Source organism: Watersipora subatra, chromosome 7 (genome assembly GCF_963576615.1).
Source record: "Watersipora subatra chromosome 7, tzWatSuba1.1, whole genome shotgun sequence".
In the NCBI taxonomy this organism is placed as follows: domain Eukaryota; kingdom Metazoa; phylum Bryozoa; class Gymnolaemata; order Cheilostomatida; family Watersiporidae; genus Watersipora; species Watersipora subatra.
In genome coordinates this window covers 36,579,482-36,598,077 of record NC_088714.1, presented here as the reverse complement: position 1 = coordinate 36,598,077, position 18,596 = coordinate 36,579,482, and the positions used below count along the sequence as shown (strand labels likewise).

At 32.4% G+C, this 18,596-nt stretch overlaps 1 protein-coding gene across 1 annotated transcript in view; it reads right to left on the bottom strand.

Moving 5' to 3' along the window:
• LOC137399624 (insulin-like growth factor-binding protein complex acid labile subunit) overlaps positions 1-3,969 on the bottom strand; it is a 52,852-nt gene extending 48,883 nt beyond the window's left edge. Inside the window, exon 1 of the mRNA XM_068085806.1 lies at positions 3,918-3,969. The gene's annotated coding sequence lies outside the window, so the exon portion shown is untranslated. The remainder of the gene's footprint in view (positions 1-3,917) is intronic.
• Positions 3,970-18,596: the final 14,627 nt, after the last annotated feature.

Here is an 18,596-nt window from a genome sequence, read left to right as displayed (position 1 = left end):
ATACCGAATATTTTTATTATTACCCGAGTACAAAAGTGGCAAACTCAAGAGTCTAAATCCTATTAGGTTATTTCAGACTAGCACTAAGTCAATTTAAAAACCTAATTAAAATTGATCTTTTTGGCAAAAATCAGATAATAGAACGAAAATTTGAAAGAACTTTTATAAATGGATGTCGGGGTTTATTACTTGCATTTTTTACTAAGTTGGCGTAACTGTTACGGCTCCATTTGGTGTTGTTAGAACATAAGAGGTATTAGTTGATTTTATTATTTCTAGTCAATGGCACAGATTAAAACCAAAGTTAGGTCAACAGCTATTGCTTCCTATTGTTATCACTTTTCTGGTAACCTTTCAATCAGCTGTTTGGAGAGATCTGTGAAAAGCACAAATTCCATTGCAGACACTGATTAAATGCTATAATTAAACTAGTGTATATACCCTTTTTATGGAAGACATCCACAAAGATAAATAATGTTCAGAAACTGTGGATAAGGCAAAATGGTACAACTCTCATTGCCTGTGATCATAGCTGTCATTGCCTGTGATCGTAGCTGTCATTGCCTGTGATCATAGCTGAGCATTGTTTCACAGAATGTGTGATCATAATTTATATCCACTTGGATAATAACCACATCATTGGTTTCAAAGCTGTTTAGAGATTCTAGTAATTTTTCCCATGCTATTTTGAGATTACAGGTTAGCATCTAAAGGCTTCATTTACATTCAAATGTCAAACGTAGATGACCAACAGTAATTAGTGCCACCAGTAGCTGAGTGTGCAAGTGTAGACAATCGCCAGAAGCAATGTAATTTATACTTTATAAAGAGATTTTGTGTCAAACATTGTTGAGCTTGGAATGGCAAGAAAGAGGTGTGCAATAAAAGCATCATGTAGCAGAAGAGTAGAAATATATAACCTCGAAGCACAAAAAGGCTATCACATTTAAGCTGTTTTACAAAGAATCGGAAAGTGGAGATGGGTGGTGGTTTGAGACGCAGTACTAGATATTAATATGCTTAATTGTGGTTTGAGACGCAATATACCTCACTAGCTTCGCTGCGATAATTTGATTATATTTAATCATCGACCTTAATAGAAAGAAAGAATAGATTTTATTATAGCTCGCAGCTAAAATACTTGCATTCGACATCGAGCAAATATCGGAGACAGCCTGAGTCAACACTAGGATAATTAGTTTGTTAGTTCACCTGCTGAGCGAAGGATTTGTTGAGCGATAGACATATACCTTTAATGGCTCAGGTGAAATATAGTTAATAGTAATATCCCTCCTGGTTGATGTTATTTTAGGCACCCCCAGCCCCCCCAGCCTCCTTAGCTTAAATTTTAATCCCAATAATGCACATATTTTTAAAAGTGAAAGTTATTTATTTCTTCATTGATCAATTATTTATTGACACCTACAAATGTCAACAATTAAGATTTTGTTATTTACATGCTTGTTATCGAAGAGTTAATTGGTTCTAATTGACAGTGTCTAGCTTACAGCGTACAAGAATATTACACAAAAATGGCTTTCACACTTACTGAACCAGATGATGAATATGACACACTAATGGTTAGATCCTTTTAAAAGGAAGCTGATGCTTGAGACATCTCTGTTACCCACTCCGCTCACTAGGTTTTATAATAGGTCGCCCAGTTGTCAGGAAAGATGCAGCAGTGTATAAACAGTGCTTTTTCAGTAATACTGCAGTAAATGTAACAATTTCACCTCAAACTAGTGCTATGTAGAGCCTCAGTAGCATGAAATAATAAATGAGCCATGGTATGGCTTTAGTATTGTAATTTCACTTTGAGTATCTGCCTTGTCAATAGTTAACAAACCTGCACTCGCACTTACAAAACAGGAAATACAGAACGTGAAACTATGCGTTTCAAACATAAATTTAAGAGATGCGTAGGTAAACATTGATAGAGTTTCTAGATAAGCACTAGAGAGAAGACTTCAAGTGTGTTCTAGCTCTCATCTAATAGATAGAGTTGTCTGCGAGATATTAGACTGGTCTATCATTGGGTCTACGTGTCTTTCATTGGGTCTATGTGTCTATCATTGTGTCTACGTGTCTACTTGTGTCTTTGTGTCTACTTGTGTCTATGTGTCTACTTGTTTTTATGTGTCTACTTGTGTCTATGTGTCTACTTGTGTCTATGTGTCTACGTGTGTCTGTGTGTCTACTTGTGTCTATGTGTCTACTTGCGTCGCAAGTCTGATCAATAAAGTCCAGAAGGGTGTGCGACAAGAAATGGAAAACATAATGCAAGAGAAGTCACTGAGCCTTTCAACCATATTCCAACAATCAATATAAGTAACTTATTATTTTGTTCTTGTCACGTGACTCCAATACATTCTGCTACACAACCAGTTGTGATATTTCAGTAGCAGAGCCTTTGGTCTTATGAGTCATCAGAACTAAGGGAAGATTCAAATCTACCTAGAGAATAAACACTGCTACAGCCTATTAGGAAGCTTGAACGAGCACTTAACCTTAACACTTAACCTTAACACTTAACCTTAACACTTAACCTTAACACTTAACCTTAACACTTAACTTTAACACTTAACCTTAACACTTAACTTTAACACTTAACCTTAACACTTAACCTTAACACTTAACCTTAACACTTAACCTTAATGCTGAACTTTAACACTTAACCTTAACACTTAACCTTAACACTTAACCTTAACACTTAACCTTAACACTTAACCTTAACACTTAACCTTAACACTTAACCTTAACACTTAACCTTAACACTTAACCTTAACACTTACCCTTAACCTTAACACTTAACCTTAACACTTAACCTTATCACTTAACCTTATCACTTAACCTTAACATTTAACCTTAACACTTACCCTTAACGTTAACACTCAACCTTAACACTTAACCTGTGGTGTATGATCTTGACAAAAGCATAGTCTCAAGTCATATATACTTAAATTGTTTGCTGGTTCATTCTGTAAAGTTAGAAAGACAAAATGAAGCCAGTTGTTAATTGAAAAGTTCACGCAGTGACCTTAATCGATTGTAGTTTGACTTGAATAAAAACTGATTTTATAGTATGTCTAAAAAGTAAATTAATTTCCTGATGTACAAGATACTTGAAAACTAGAAAACCAAAAAAATGACCTAATGTTTTTATTTTTAACGCTTGTAATTTTCGATGTATTTAAACCTTGATTAAATATACATGTACTTATAACTTGCAACTTACATTTCTCCGTGTCTCTACAAAGTTTTTAAAACTTTGTAACATTTTCAAAACATTGTAGAAACTGAATGTCAGTATGCATTACTTCTCAATCTTTTTAAGCTTTTTTATAATCTGTATTTACTAACAATGATTTGAACTTATCCAATTTACTAGTAATATTATAGGAGGCCTACCTGATCCACTTTACATTTCCGATAGTCTTTGAGTGTTCTAAAGAACTAAACCGGTAAACAAGTCATTAAAATTTAGCACTCAGAACTCGACAATACTGACAATGTATTGGCTATAGACCATTCCCACATCCATTCCTCTATATACACAGAGAGAAGGCGAATGAATAACAGTTATTGTATAATGGAACAAAGAACCAACCTAATATGTTCATGTAGAGGTATAAATTAGTTAAAACAATAACCCCGTCAGTTTAATTTAAACACATGACTTGATTAACCTTTCAATTAACTTCAATTACACTCTATTTATCGTTATTTCAGCTAAACTGCTTTACCTCAACTGAAAAGCCTTGCTTCCTGCGTGAAGATTCCTTGTAGATGCTCCAATAGATTGCATAGGCAATATCTTGCCACTTCAAATATTTAACATTATTTTATATAAACTTTGCAAACTAATTGCCTACGGACCACTAAACCAAGGTTTAGGCTTCTAGCAATATTCTTACCTTCATATCTCAGCAGGGCAGAGACTAGCTAGCGTCTACTACTACAGTTGTCCGACTAAATGACAGGTGATTGCTATAGGCAAGTCTGGCATATTCTAGATCACCTGCTGCGCCTTTCAGCAATGCTTTTGCTAGAAAGGCTATTGGCTTATTGTTGAGCATTCTCTGCTTGAATACACGTGTTGTTATACGATATCAAATGTATGGCGCATCAAAACACGCTTGCTATATAATCATACGAATAAACTCGAAAAGACACCGGAGTGATATACATACCGCTGATTATTGTAGACAATGAACCAACCGCAAAGGTGGCAGTTTAATTTCAAAGATGGCAAGCTTTGGCTACTCAGGTAGTTTGCATTCTATAGCAAGCATTATATTAACTCTAGCCACAAAAAAGCCTTTAAGCAAATTGCCATAATTTGTGGTGTTTGCCAAACAATAACAACCATTATTTTTAGCATTGTTCAGAAAGAAAGATAAAGCTCTCTTGAAAACACTGAGCTCTCATTTGAAATCTTTCATGAATACAGGCTGTTTCTATTTGAGCACATTATGTGAGCTGGTGAATAAAAAAAGAACAATGCCTTTGTTTTGCTGAAATATTTTAAACACTAGACTAGTGGGCACCTCTAAGTGGTCTCGTTTTGTGCTCTGTTACGTCTGCTTCGTGGGAGGAATAAGTTGCACTTGCAGCGTGTTGTTCTATTGTCATTAACAAAAAAACTGTATCGTTCATTAAAGTAAATATTATCAGTTGTCTTGTCTATCACTTGTTTTGTCTGTGACTATAACGAGACAAATTCGTGACTGCTCGCAAAAGTGTCAATTACAATTCATTGACAGTTAATTACTAACGCATTTTAACAACATGCTTGCAGGAGACTAATGCTTCTTATAAGAAACTGACAGCAGCGGCTGACTACAATTGCATTATTTAAATGCACTTTCTCTCCTTTTTGTGATCCTAGTAATAAATGTCATATGCCACCCGCATAATCCGATGACAATTGGCTAGATTTGATAAAGTTAGAGTACAGCCAAGTAGTTAGCATCTAATTAAATTTGTGTAAGGTTCTGGTGATCTGCCTTAAAATAGTAGTCTCCAAATGTTTATCTACTTTATTGGGGGGGGTTGTAAGCACATTTTATAAAACAACAGAAGGGGTTAGGTCACAAGATTACAAATATAGTTGGTAGTTTGTAATCTATTAAAAACCACCCTCATATACACTCATATAAACTCATATACAATCATATACACTCATATACACTCATATACACTCATATAAACTCATATACACTCATATACACTCATATACACTCATATACACTCATATACACTCATATACAATCATATACACTCATATACACTCATATACACTCATATACACTCATATACACTCACATACACTCATATACAATCATATACACTCATATACACTCATATACACTCATATACACTCATATACACTCATATATACTCATATACAATCATATACACTCATATACACTCATATACACTCATATACACTCATATACACTCATATACTCATAACAACTCAAGGAACTAAATATTGACAATATTTAGCTTGCTGGAAGAATTTATGATACAGTTAGTATGCACTATATACAATACTATATATCACATGTTGTTATATAATACAGTTTGTATACACTATATACAATACTACATATTACATGTTGTTATATGATAGAGTTAGTATACACTATATACAATATTGTATATTACGTGTTGTCACATTATATGATACAGTTAGTATACACTATATACAATACTATATATTACATGTTGTTACGTTATAATATACAGTTAGTATACCCTATATACAATACTATATATAACATGTTGTTATATGATACAGTTAGTATACATTTTATACAATACTGTATATTACATGTTGTCACATTATATGATGCAGTTTGTATACACTATATACAATACTACATATTACATGTTGTTATATGATAGAGTTAGTATACACTATATACAATACTGTATATTACGTGTTGTCACATTATATGATACAGTTAGTATACACTATATACAATACTATATATTACATGTTGTTACGTTATAATATACAGTTAGTATACCATATGTACAATACTATTATATATCACATGTTGTTATATGATACAGTTAGTATACATTTTATACAATACTGTATATTACATGTTGTCACATTATATGATGCAGTTTGTATACACTGTATACATTACTATATATTACGTGTTGCAAAATATTCTGCTTTAATTACAATAAAAATATTAGTCAAGGATTCAAGCATAGATTTGATGTATGTTCTACGCGCTACCCTGAGCATAAACAAGCAGACACCTGTACACCTGTACCAGACACCTGTACTAAAACACTTGCAGCTAACATGAACACTGTGAGAATGTTCTCTTGTCACCTTGGAAGCCAGTCTTAGCTCTAATAGTTTCCTAGACTATGTCGTATTTTAAATATTTAAGTCGTGCAGATCATACAGTACGTAATCAGATAAGTGTAGATTGATAGCTGTTATCCTCACACTAAAATGTCATGGTAACAGGAACAGCTGAAGAACAGTACAGAACTCTATTGTTATATATATATTTTTTCATATATATATTGTTATATATAATACAACAATATATATATATAAATGACATATATAATTGTTATATATAACAATTATATATGTATAGTTGTTATATATATAACAATTATACATATATAATTGTATATATATACAATTATATATGTATATAATATATATATATATATTATGTATGATATAATATAAAAATATATTATAACAATATATATATTGTTATGATATATTTTTATTATATATTGTTCTCAACAATATAAAACCATTACATAAAAAGTCATGCAAAGCCCTTGAAATGTAATTTTTACTGAAAACTGTTTACCAGAGTATTTATTGCTTATAACTTTGGTTTACTGAACTATTTTGTGATAAATAAAGCTGATTGCTAAAAAGATTAAATTCATTGCTAAAATTAAGCTATATATTGACAGGTCGCAATTTTATGTAACCTTTTACTTAAATGTGACAGTTACTGGTATACACACTGCAAATATGTGACAGTTACTGGTATACACACTGCAAGTATGGGACAGTTACTGGTATACACACTGCAAATATGTGACAGTTACTGGTATACACACTGCATATATGTGGCAGTTACTGGTATACACACTGCAAATATGTCATTTTTTAGTGCAGCAGGCAACAAACAACAGTTTTCACAAGCAGCCAGGAGTTCAATTATTCCAATGAAATAACATGGTAATGCTGCAATAATGCAATATAACTCAGTTGATTAGGTATAATTTAATGTAAATCGGCAACTGCAAGTGATCGTAGCAATAATGTTAGTGAAAATGAATGTGAGTAAAGGTAGTGAAAATTATAATATGTTGACTGACCATATTTTAATAACTTGAAGCAATTCAAAGATTAGTATGAAGTATAAAGCACCGAATAAACAATAGACGTAGGAGGAGAAATCTTTACGTAGGAGGATGACATCTTTACAGAGTTCACAAAGCAGACATACTAATATTTATATGATCTCTGCAAGCTTGCTTTGTACATAAGTACAACTGTTTCATGATAATATAGTCATCACAAACAACACGGCTTATATGTAAGCTCAATGAAATAACAAAAACAAGGTTTGTGTGGTCAATAAGACAGCATTTACGGATTGGGTGGAATTGTCTTCTCCCTGTGACTCATAAGAAAGCCTCAAATATCGAGTTCTAAACAACTTGGGCAAAAATTTAGTTTAGTATTTTCGATAGATTGTTTTATTTGTAGAGGTTTTGAAATCATGTAGACCAATACTTTGATCAGACACTAGATACAGTAATACCAATACAGTGATCAGACATTGAATACAGAGATACCAATACAGTGATCAAACATTGAATACAGAGATACCAATACAGTGATCAGACATTGAATACAGAGATACCAATACAGTGATCAGACATTGAATACAGAGATACCAATACATTGATGAGACATTGGATACAGTAATACCAATACATTGATCAGACATTGAATACAGAGATACCAATACAGTGATCAGACATTAAATACAGAGATACCAATACATTGATCAGACATTGAATACAGAAATACCAATACAGTGATCAGACATTGAGCTTTTTGAAAAATGCAAACAAGCCATTGATTATAACTGTGTTTGTCAGAGTTTAAGTTTATCATAAGCTCGGCAATTTCCAATGTACAAAGGCACACACAGCTGCTGCTAATGGAAACAGAAGTGGTTTTTACACATGCAGAAGTGTCTGTGGGATTGAGTATGGTAAACTTCGCTAATCTCATGGCTATCCATGTTTTTTACCCTACAAGTTTAGTTTAGTACAGCAGTTAATATTCTGTTAAGTAGTTTCGGCTATTGCCATTGATAGTGTGGCTAGTGGTCAGGCTAGTGGTGAATTCTGTAGCGCAGTCATTAACACATCTAGCAGTACAGCTAGCAGTACAGTTAGCAGTACAGCTAATAGTACAGCTAGTAGTACAGCTAGTAGTACAGCTAGTAGTACAGCTAGTAGTACAGCTAGTAGTACAGCTAGTAGTACAGCTAGTAGTACAGCTAGTAGTACAAGTAGTAGTGCAGCTAGTAGTACAGCTATTAGTGCAGCTAGTAGTACAGCTAGCAGTACAGCTAGTAGTACAGCTAGTAGTACAGCTAGTAGTACAGCTAGTAGTACAGCTAGTAGTGCAGCTAGTAGTACAGCTAGTAGTGCAGCTATTAGTACAGCTAGTAGTACAGCTAGTAGTACAGCTAGTAGTGCAGCTAGTAGTACAGCTAGTAGCACAGCTAATAGTACAGTGAATAATACAGCTAATAGCACAGTGAGTAATGCAGCTAGTACTGTAGTTGGATGACAATAACTGGAGCAACAGTAGCCCTATAAAAACCTTTATCAAGGTATCAAACTTTCCACACCATAAGATTTTCTTTTTCCTTGACTGGTACAAATAACAAGGATTGCTGTAATAAAATTTCTAATGACTGGAATGTCAGTTGGCCATGAAAATTTTGAAATAATTGTGTACAATTTAAAATAATTTTAAAATTATTTTTACAGGCTAACAATAAGACAGAAAAGTGGGATTAAGAGCGGCTTTAAATCTTTGGGTAAACATTTTTATAAACAGATCATAATCATTTCTAAGAAGACACTACAAAACTAAATATACCTGAAGACAAGACAAGCCCTATCTTATCTCCAGACCTCAGGGAATGCCCTATCTTATCTCCAGACCTCAGGGAAAGCTAAGTATAATCTAACTACAGCAGACCTGCCCTCTCATACTTGTTAGGCGTTGTGTGTGCCCAGCGACAACGCCGATAAAGAAATTATCAGGCTCTTCCTTAATTAGGCTGTAATCCTATTAGAAATGCCATCTGCAAATATATTTTGGGGCCAGCTTTTTTGTACTGCATAAATATACCTTATCATTTTCAGTGCATGTCTGATACGAAACGGCGAGGTTTATATAAGTCAACAGGTACAGTAAAGAAAAAGATTTAGCAAGAAAATCTGATCATATAAATTGTGCATAAACAAAGAGTGAATTGGCTTTCATTGGGACTTCTCTTTGTGAAACAGCGAAGACCACAGATGTTGAAATATTATAAAATTATGTTTTACACCAAGTTTGTATATTTTCAACAATAACTAGTGATTTTTTGCAAATATGAAAGTGAAATATGAATATATATATTCAGATAACAAAGTTTTAAAAATGATTTATGCAAAACAATTACAATTTGCCAGTTATAATTTAATTTATATAACTTATTATAAAAGGCGCAGTATTTGAAACACTAAAAAATAACATGTTAAGATTTGTGTAAGAAACCTGAACATAGTTATGAGATTAACAAACATATTTTTGTAACTATTGATAATATTGAGACTTTAAGATGAGCTTTTATATTGTCAAACATTTGACTCGTAACATTTGACATCACAGTTACTGTATTATTTGTGTGAGTTTGGTCATTTGATCCACAAGAAATCCTCAGATTGATTGAAAGATTAAATTTAAGTTAAATGTCAAGTACTCAGCATTATATATTTCATGAATATCTAATTAGCCTGATACCAACCAACTGCCTGTGTAAATCTCCCCTAGCTCAAGCATTGTAGAGCAAGTCAACGCTTTACAACACTTTTCACAACATTTATTTTTGTACTACCTCAAGCTTTCATGGCGCAACAGCTCCGAACCTACCCAACCATTAACAGTTCAAATAGATGTGGGTGGTGCAACAACACCAAACAGCTGAAAACAAGCCTGGTTAGTAACTATGATAGATTATGTTAGTTCGTTAGGTGTCAGTGACAACTACGCATAAATTTACGTTAGTTATAGCAATGTTTTTGAGTGAAGATTTTTCTTAATCATAAGGTATTGATTCAAAGTTGGCAAGTCCAGCGTGTGTTGTTCTGTTTATCAAATACATCACAGGATTTTAATTTAGCCAACCTAAAGAAAAAATCTCATTAGTAAAAATAAAACAATAATTTCTAAACAATGTGTTTCAAACTAATGCGAACTTAATTAAAATCTAAGCTCCATCATGACAAATAAAATAATAAAATTGTGATACTCAATGGTAAAATTTGTTTATGTTCTGTCAAGATTGTTGAAAGTTTTTTAAAGGTTTGGAGTCAAAACTCAAAAAAGCCAAACTCAATATTATAGGCTAAATGTTTCCTGGGCGTTTCTTAAACAAAATGATTCACAGATTCAGCTGCTCAGTCAAATTGTTGTTTCAATTTATTATAGCAGGTCAAGATAAAAAAACAAGAGGCAGTTGAGCAGGCTGCATTACAGAGGCCTTTACACCTTACATCATTAAAATGTAAATATAAGTTGGCCTCGTTAAAAGGAGACATGATTTCAAATGTTGTTACATCTTTCAGACTCGTGCAACAAGCAACCAAACAACAATTAAACCGAGCAAACTAAGGTTATCAATTTGAAAGTTATGCAATCACATGATCTTGACAAAGATTAGCTTTATCAGAGCGTTCAATTCAATTGTAATCCTTTGTGCTCTAAGATAATTACAAACATATGTTTGAGACTTCAAGTACCTCTTGAGAGATTTTAAAGATAAGTCTAAATCAGTAGGTCTATTCAAACTATTGCTAGATTTACGACGTGAGAGATATATTCAACTGCTTGGTGTCTATAAGACTGTCAAACTAAAGTGGCTGTAAATCATTGATCTCTCTAGTTTGTCTTTGTATTGGGCAAAACAACTTTAGTGTACTGACCATTTCACTTTAAGCGGACTTCAAATTAATCTGCATTATTTAATTTCACTTTGGTTTGGGAGATAACTAGCAAGCATCATAGAGTTTGACAGATAAACCAGCTCGCTGCACCTTGCACATGGATATGAGCTATAAATGATAGATTTTCATGTAATCCTATAATCAAAACTACGGATTATACAGTTAGTTATGGGCAAAACTACTTTCAATTATATTGACCGCGTTACATTGATATCTACGCAGTTTTGCACAGAGTATTTGACATTAGGTACTCTATAGTTTGCCTAACAGTCAGACTTGAAAATTAAAAACTGGTAATTCTTGTCTTGACACTTGTGTCAAGTCTACTTGAACACCTAAAGTCGAAGTAACGCTGTACTCTGGAGAAGATGAGATATTTTAATAACAGAAAGCATGACATAAAAGGCTTTTTCTGAGTCAGTTATGAAACCTGTTTATCTCGTTATAACACTATAAACTCACTTATTAGGCTTAAAATCATATCAAAGACAATACATGTTTTAGACATGGAGATTCAAAATGATTATTGGAAATTTCTGTGAGCCTTTCGATTGAAAGTTTCAAATGAATCTAACAAAAGATTTCTAGCAGCAAGAAAGGAGACTTGCTAAACCATAGAAAAGTTTGACACTTGCATAAAGCATTGCAGTTTGGAAAGCTCTGTAGTGATACCGGGTTAAAGATGTTAGTGGACACCAAACCTGCTTGCATAGATTTGGATCATGTCATTTTTTACAAAGGCTTGAAAGTTGTACCAGTTCTTGTAACTACAGAAATTAGGCAGCGAAATCTGGTTTAGAGTATCAACTACTCCTCTATGTAATACAGAGAGTTTCAACCACTTCTCTATGCAAGACAGAGTGTCAGCTACTCCTCTATGTAATACAGAGAGTGTCAACTACTCCTCTATGTAATACAGAGAGTGTCAACTACTCCTCTATGTAATACAGAGAGTGTCAACTACTCCTCTATGTAATACAGAGAGTGTCAACTACTCCTCTATGTAATACAGAGAGTGTCAACCACTCCTCTCTGTACTACAGCGAGTGTCAACCACTCCTTTCTGTAAAACAGTAACTGTCAACTACTCCTCTCTGTAATACAGTAGGTGTAAACCACTTCTAGTTGTGGCACCAACAAATGATATATAATTTACCCAAACCTCGCATGAATTTAAAATAAGTTAGCTGTAAAAAGAAAAGCACTTACCAGCTTAATGCATGTGGTCTGTCAGTATACTTTTGTTGTTTTAGTGCGTTTTCCTCTAGACAGTCAATGCTGACGTTCAAACAAATTGATTTCTTTTCCCAAAAAATCAATCTATAAGCAGAATAGCAAAAACAAATACTACTAGGCACAGCATTTGGTATGACTCAACAGCGGGACACGCCTGTATATTGGCAGTGTTATCACTGGCTGAGTGACCAACGAGCAAACTTACAATGATACATTAGATACTAGCATTAAATACTAGCATTAGATACTAGCATTAAATACTAGCATTAGATACTATCATTAAATACTAGCATTAAATACTAGCATTAGATACTAGCATTAGATACTAGTATTAGATACTAGCATTAAATACTAGCATTAAATACTAGCATTAGATACTAGCATTAGATACTAGCATTAGATACTAGTATTAGATACTAGCATTAAATACTAGCATTAAATACTAGCATTAGATACTAGCATTAGATACTAGTATTAGCAAGCGTAGAAAAGTAACAAAGATGAATAATGGAGGTTCAATGAGATGTTTGATATTGTACTGTATAGCCTACATGTAATTTAAAAGTCTGGTTCCAAATCGGTATTATAGTTTAGATACGTTATATATATATATATATATATATATATATATATATATATATATATATATATATATTTATATATATATATATATATATATACATATATATATGTAATGATATATTAGTGCCGCAGTTCTTACTGCTTTAAGTAATATAATGATAGAAAGAGCTACGAACCTCGCTAGTTTAGCGGAAAGTACCGATTGAAAGCTACTCATACATTTGCTTGCTAACAACTGTTTATATAAACATAACATCTTTCCAATGCAAACAGACTGCTTGTCAAGTATGAATAGTGCAAACAATACAACCAATAGCAATTAGAGGGAATTAAATAGGTCAATATAAACAAGGATTGTAATTGGATGAATAATATTTGCAGCCTATGCTTAAACCAGCTGACCAGTTAATGAATGTATTTATTATCTGAAGATTAATAAGCGATCAAAAGTGGTTTAAATCACAAAATTAGTTTCATACTTTCTATTTATATATATAATATTCTTATCCAATATATTTTGAGCTTTCCATTGATGTGCATATTGTCATAATTCACATAATACCATGGAACAATTATGAATTAACAACAAAAATGTATTTGTTTTAAGTGGTTTCATAAGTACGATTACTACTGTACATGTTCATCGTTGCATAACTGCATAATTACAAGCAGATTTTTAATGGTTGAATACTTTACAACACAGCCATGTTGAAACGTAGGTGTAACAAGCTGCAGTGTAGCGGATTGACGTAAAAGAGTCTTGCTCCCTGTTTGCTATAGTTTTTATTTAGTGTATTAGCCAGAGAAGAGTCTAAACATCTAATGTAACATATCAATCAACTAATATGCAATATCTAGGCAGCACACACGATTTATGGTATGAGTCAGATGTAACATATCAATAAACTAATATGCAATATCTAGGCAGCACACATGATCTATGGTATGAGTCAGATGTAACATATCAATAAACTAATATGCAATATTTAGGCAGCACACATGATCTATGGTATGAGTCAGGTGTAACATATCAATAAAATAATATGCAATATCTAGGCAGCACACTTGATCTATGGTATGAGTCAGGTGTAACATATCAATAAACTAATATGCAATATCTAGGCAGCACACATGATCTATTGTATGAGTCAGGTGTGTCTATATATTATTACAAAATAACAAGGTGTATTTTAAAGTAGGCTCATGATAAAATAACACTCAGCCATCTTGAAAGCTGTCTAAACCTTGCCAAGTTACCTGGTGAGCAGCCTTCAGCCTACATCGATATTTCTTTATGTTATTATTATAAATAAATTGTTGATTTGCTGATAAATGTTGCTTTGCTCATCACATAACTTTAGATATCATAGCATGATAGTTTTGACAGAGCAAACAAGCAAATTTGATACACATGTAACACATTTAAAGTCTAACTAATGCCTGGCAATGCAGCATGGTTCCCGCTACTGCTGTTATCTACAAAAGCGATGCTTAGCTGATATACCTGAAGAGGTATTAGCTGAAAATTGCAAAATTTTTATCAAGAGAATTGATTATATACCAGCGTAAAGCTGTGGAAGCATTTTTTTCCATGTAACATATATTTTAGAGCAAAGGAATAGTGCCTTGATGCTTGACTTTAACTTAAAGTTTAATGGTCAGCCATTCATTGGCAGATGATACATAGAAACTCATTAATAAAAATAGAAATTATTCACTCCGAAATAACCACGAGTACATAAACTATAGGTGCATAAATAACTACATGTACATAAATAACTACATATACATAAATAACTACATGTACATAAATAACTACATGTACATAAATAACTACATATACATAAATAACTACATGTACATAAATAACTACATGTACATAAATAACTACATATATATAAATAACTACATATACATAAATAACTACATGTACATAAATAACTACATATACATAAATAACTACATGTACATAAATAACTGCATATATATAAATAACTACATATACATAAATAACTACATATACATAAATAACTACATATACATAAATAACTACATATACATAAATAACTACATATACATAAATAACTACATATACATAAATAACTACATGTGCATAAATAACTACATATACATAAATAACTACATATACATAAATAACTACATGTACATAAATAACTACATATACATAAATAACTACATGTACATAAATAACTACATGTACATAAATAACTACATATACATAAATAACTACATGTACATAAATAACTACATGTACATAAATAACTACATATATAAAAATAACTACATATACATAAATAACTACATGTACATAAATAACTACATATACATAAATAACTGCATGTACATAAATAACTACATGTACATAAATAACTACATATACATAAATAACTACATATACATAAATAACTACATGTACATAAATAACTACATGTACATAAATAACTACATGTACATAAATAACTACATATACATAAATAGCTACACGTACATAAATAACTACATATACATAAATAACTACATGTACATAAATAGCTACATATACATAAATAACTACATATACATAAATAACTACATGTACATAAATAACTACATGTACATAAATAACTACATGTACATAAATAACTACATATACATAAATAGCTACATGTACATAAATAACTACATATACATAAGTAACTACATGTACATAAATAATTACATACACATAAATAACTACATATACATAAATAACTACATGTACATAAATAACTACATGTACATAAATAAGAGGTGTCTGAGGTGTGAAATGAACACCAGGATATTATGTATGACAACATTGGATGACTGCACGTTTTCTCACTATTTTGCCCATTTCATAACAGGACGGCGAGGAAATGAAGAAGCAATGTTCAAATGCATCGCAAATCGAGAGCTTCAGAAAATAGATAATCGAGAAAATAAGTAGTATAGAAAGTAGTAATAGCTGTATAATATAATGTATAATATAATGTATAATATAATGTATAATATAACATATAATATAATGTATAATACAATGTATAATATAATGTATAATATAATGTATAATACAATGTATAATATAATGTATAATATAATGTTTAATATAATGTATAATATAATGTACAATATAATGTATAATATAATGTATATTATAATGTACAATATAATGTATAATATAATGGATAATATAATGTATAATATAAAAAGGGAAAACAATTCAGGATAAGGATACGAGATATTATAAATAAATTAAGAATATATATTAGATAAACTAATAACACTAGTGGATGTTAGTGATCAATTTTTGTGAGAATGTTGGTGGCGGTGTGTAATCACGGAGTTATGTTCCGCTGTCAGCTGCGTTGACGTTAGTTTCTAATTGTACATGTAACTGTCGCTAGCGTCAGGTAAGAAGTTCTCACCAAATACATGTACACGTAAGTCTGTCATGACATAGTGCACTAGTATAGAGCATAATCAAGAAGAACAGCATTGCAAGAATCGAATCAAAAATGTAGGAAACAGCTTTTAACATGATATAGCAGACTTTTTTACCTCTGAGGAAAACAATATGCAGCTTGTCAAGTTCTTATTGAAAAACCTGTGATAGGCAGTAACAAACTTTTAATACTTTCATTAAAACATATTCAGGAATTAGAAATTTCAGATTTAAAGTTCAATGTTGTAACTACTAGAAAATGAATATACAAGTAAAATCAAAATTAATTAAGTAACTATGGGCCGTTGCTACAGAGTTTTGAAAAACTGTGAAATATCTATAACTCTCTGCTACTTTGCAAACATCTACAGTTTTTTGTGCAGTGATGGCTGAACACAAGGAGATGAAAATGTGTTTGCTTTTATACCTATACCACCATAAGTTATTACAACTGTTAAGAAAGTTACAAGATAATACCTACTGACCTTTTCAGCAAAAAACCTAGAGATATCAATGGGACGTGTAATCGTACCGAAAGCTTTATACCACGACACTAACTGCTGTTATGTCGACGCGGGACAGATCGCCCACGACACCACGACACTAACTGCTGTTATGTCGATCGCAACTGAATTTGTAAGAACTTTAGACGCCTTGTGAGCATGATCTGTCTACCTGTCTGAGCATTCACTCGGTTGCGCATGCAAAATCCCACGACTTCATCGAAGCAAGAAGAGCCGACAAGCTGACCTTGTTTAAAGGCATTTATCAGACCATTAGATTACCATGCATGAACGGCTTTTTAAAGCCGGCTTACACGCCGACTGCTTGCGAAAAGTTGATCAGTTTTCAGCTTTGCCCTTTTACATAACCGCCTTTAAATGATATGTACTTACAAAATGAGAATACCCCGGGTTTAAGAATGATTTTATAATAATTATAAGGGATAACAAAGCGTTTCTGGCTCATAAATATTGCAGACAGTGCAATCTTGTATTTGTGAGACAAGTTTGCTACCAATATGGTTTAGGCTCCAGTGTGAGTTCTTATCCGCTACATCGGTGGTTCTCATTTGCCTACCATTTACAAAACTTTAAACAAAACTCTGGTGTGCGTGAGCAACCATTTAAAGTGAGCATGGTGTCTGCTTAGAGTACTGCATGCAAAAGCTGTCTAGGTGCTTTTTGAGAGCATTTTTCTGCAGACAATCACAATGATTGGATGTTATTTCTGTCACCGCCAGTGACCCTTTGTTTAGGAATTGAACCCTAGCCTGTGTTTTGCAGTTCAAGCATTCTAGACTGCTCATAATCGCTCATGGCTGATCTAAAATTTTAAGGAGACAATTCCAATAAAATGTAGCTAATGAAGCTTTGTGTACTAAATTAATAAGTATAAACATGTTGATGTCGATGTCGGCAGCATATTCAATGTAGTTTAACATACTTTGAACAGTTTGCATACTTCTCCTCCTGTATCAGCCTTCTCAACAATGCTCCTATTAGTTCATATCTGTTATTCATGTTATTAAATTGTATCAGTTACAATTTCTATTTATATTTTATGTTTAATATCATCTTTGGTAATACTGACATATTAATCTTTTAAATCATTTGCGTATTGAATGTCATGACACTTGCTGCCAGGGATATTTGCATTGCTGCTAAAACGCGCCATTAATTCCAGACACACTATTTACAGCGATTGGCTATTTGAAAGTTGAATGGAAATCAATCAGATATGTTAAACAACAGACTCGCAAACAGAGCGCATGAGTGGCACTTATACAAAAATGAAACAGAGAGTCTAGAGCTAGTGAGCTTAATTACACATTTCAACTTAAACTGTTAATCTTATATCGTCTGCTGTTTGTTTAACGCTTGCACAAGCATTTATGTTTCATCGGCATAGTTCAGTTATAACCTGGCTATCTCCAAGTATCCGGGGGCATGAAAAACTTGCAAAAGAATGACTAACCATAAGTTTTCACGTTATGAAAGTTTCAAGCATA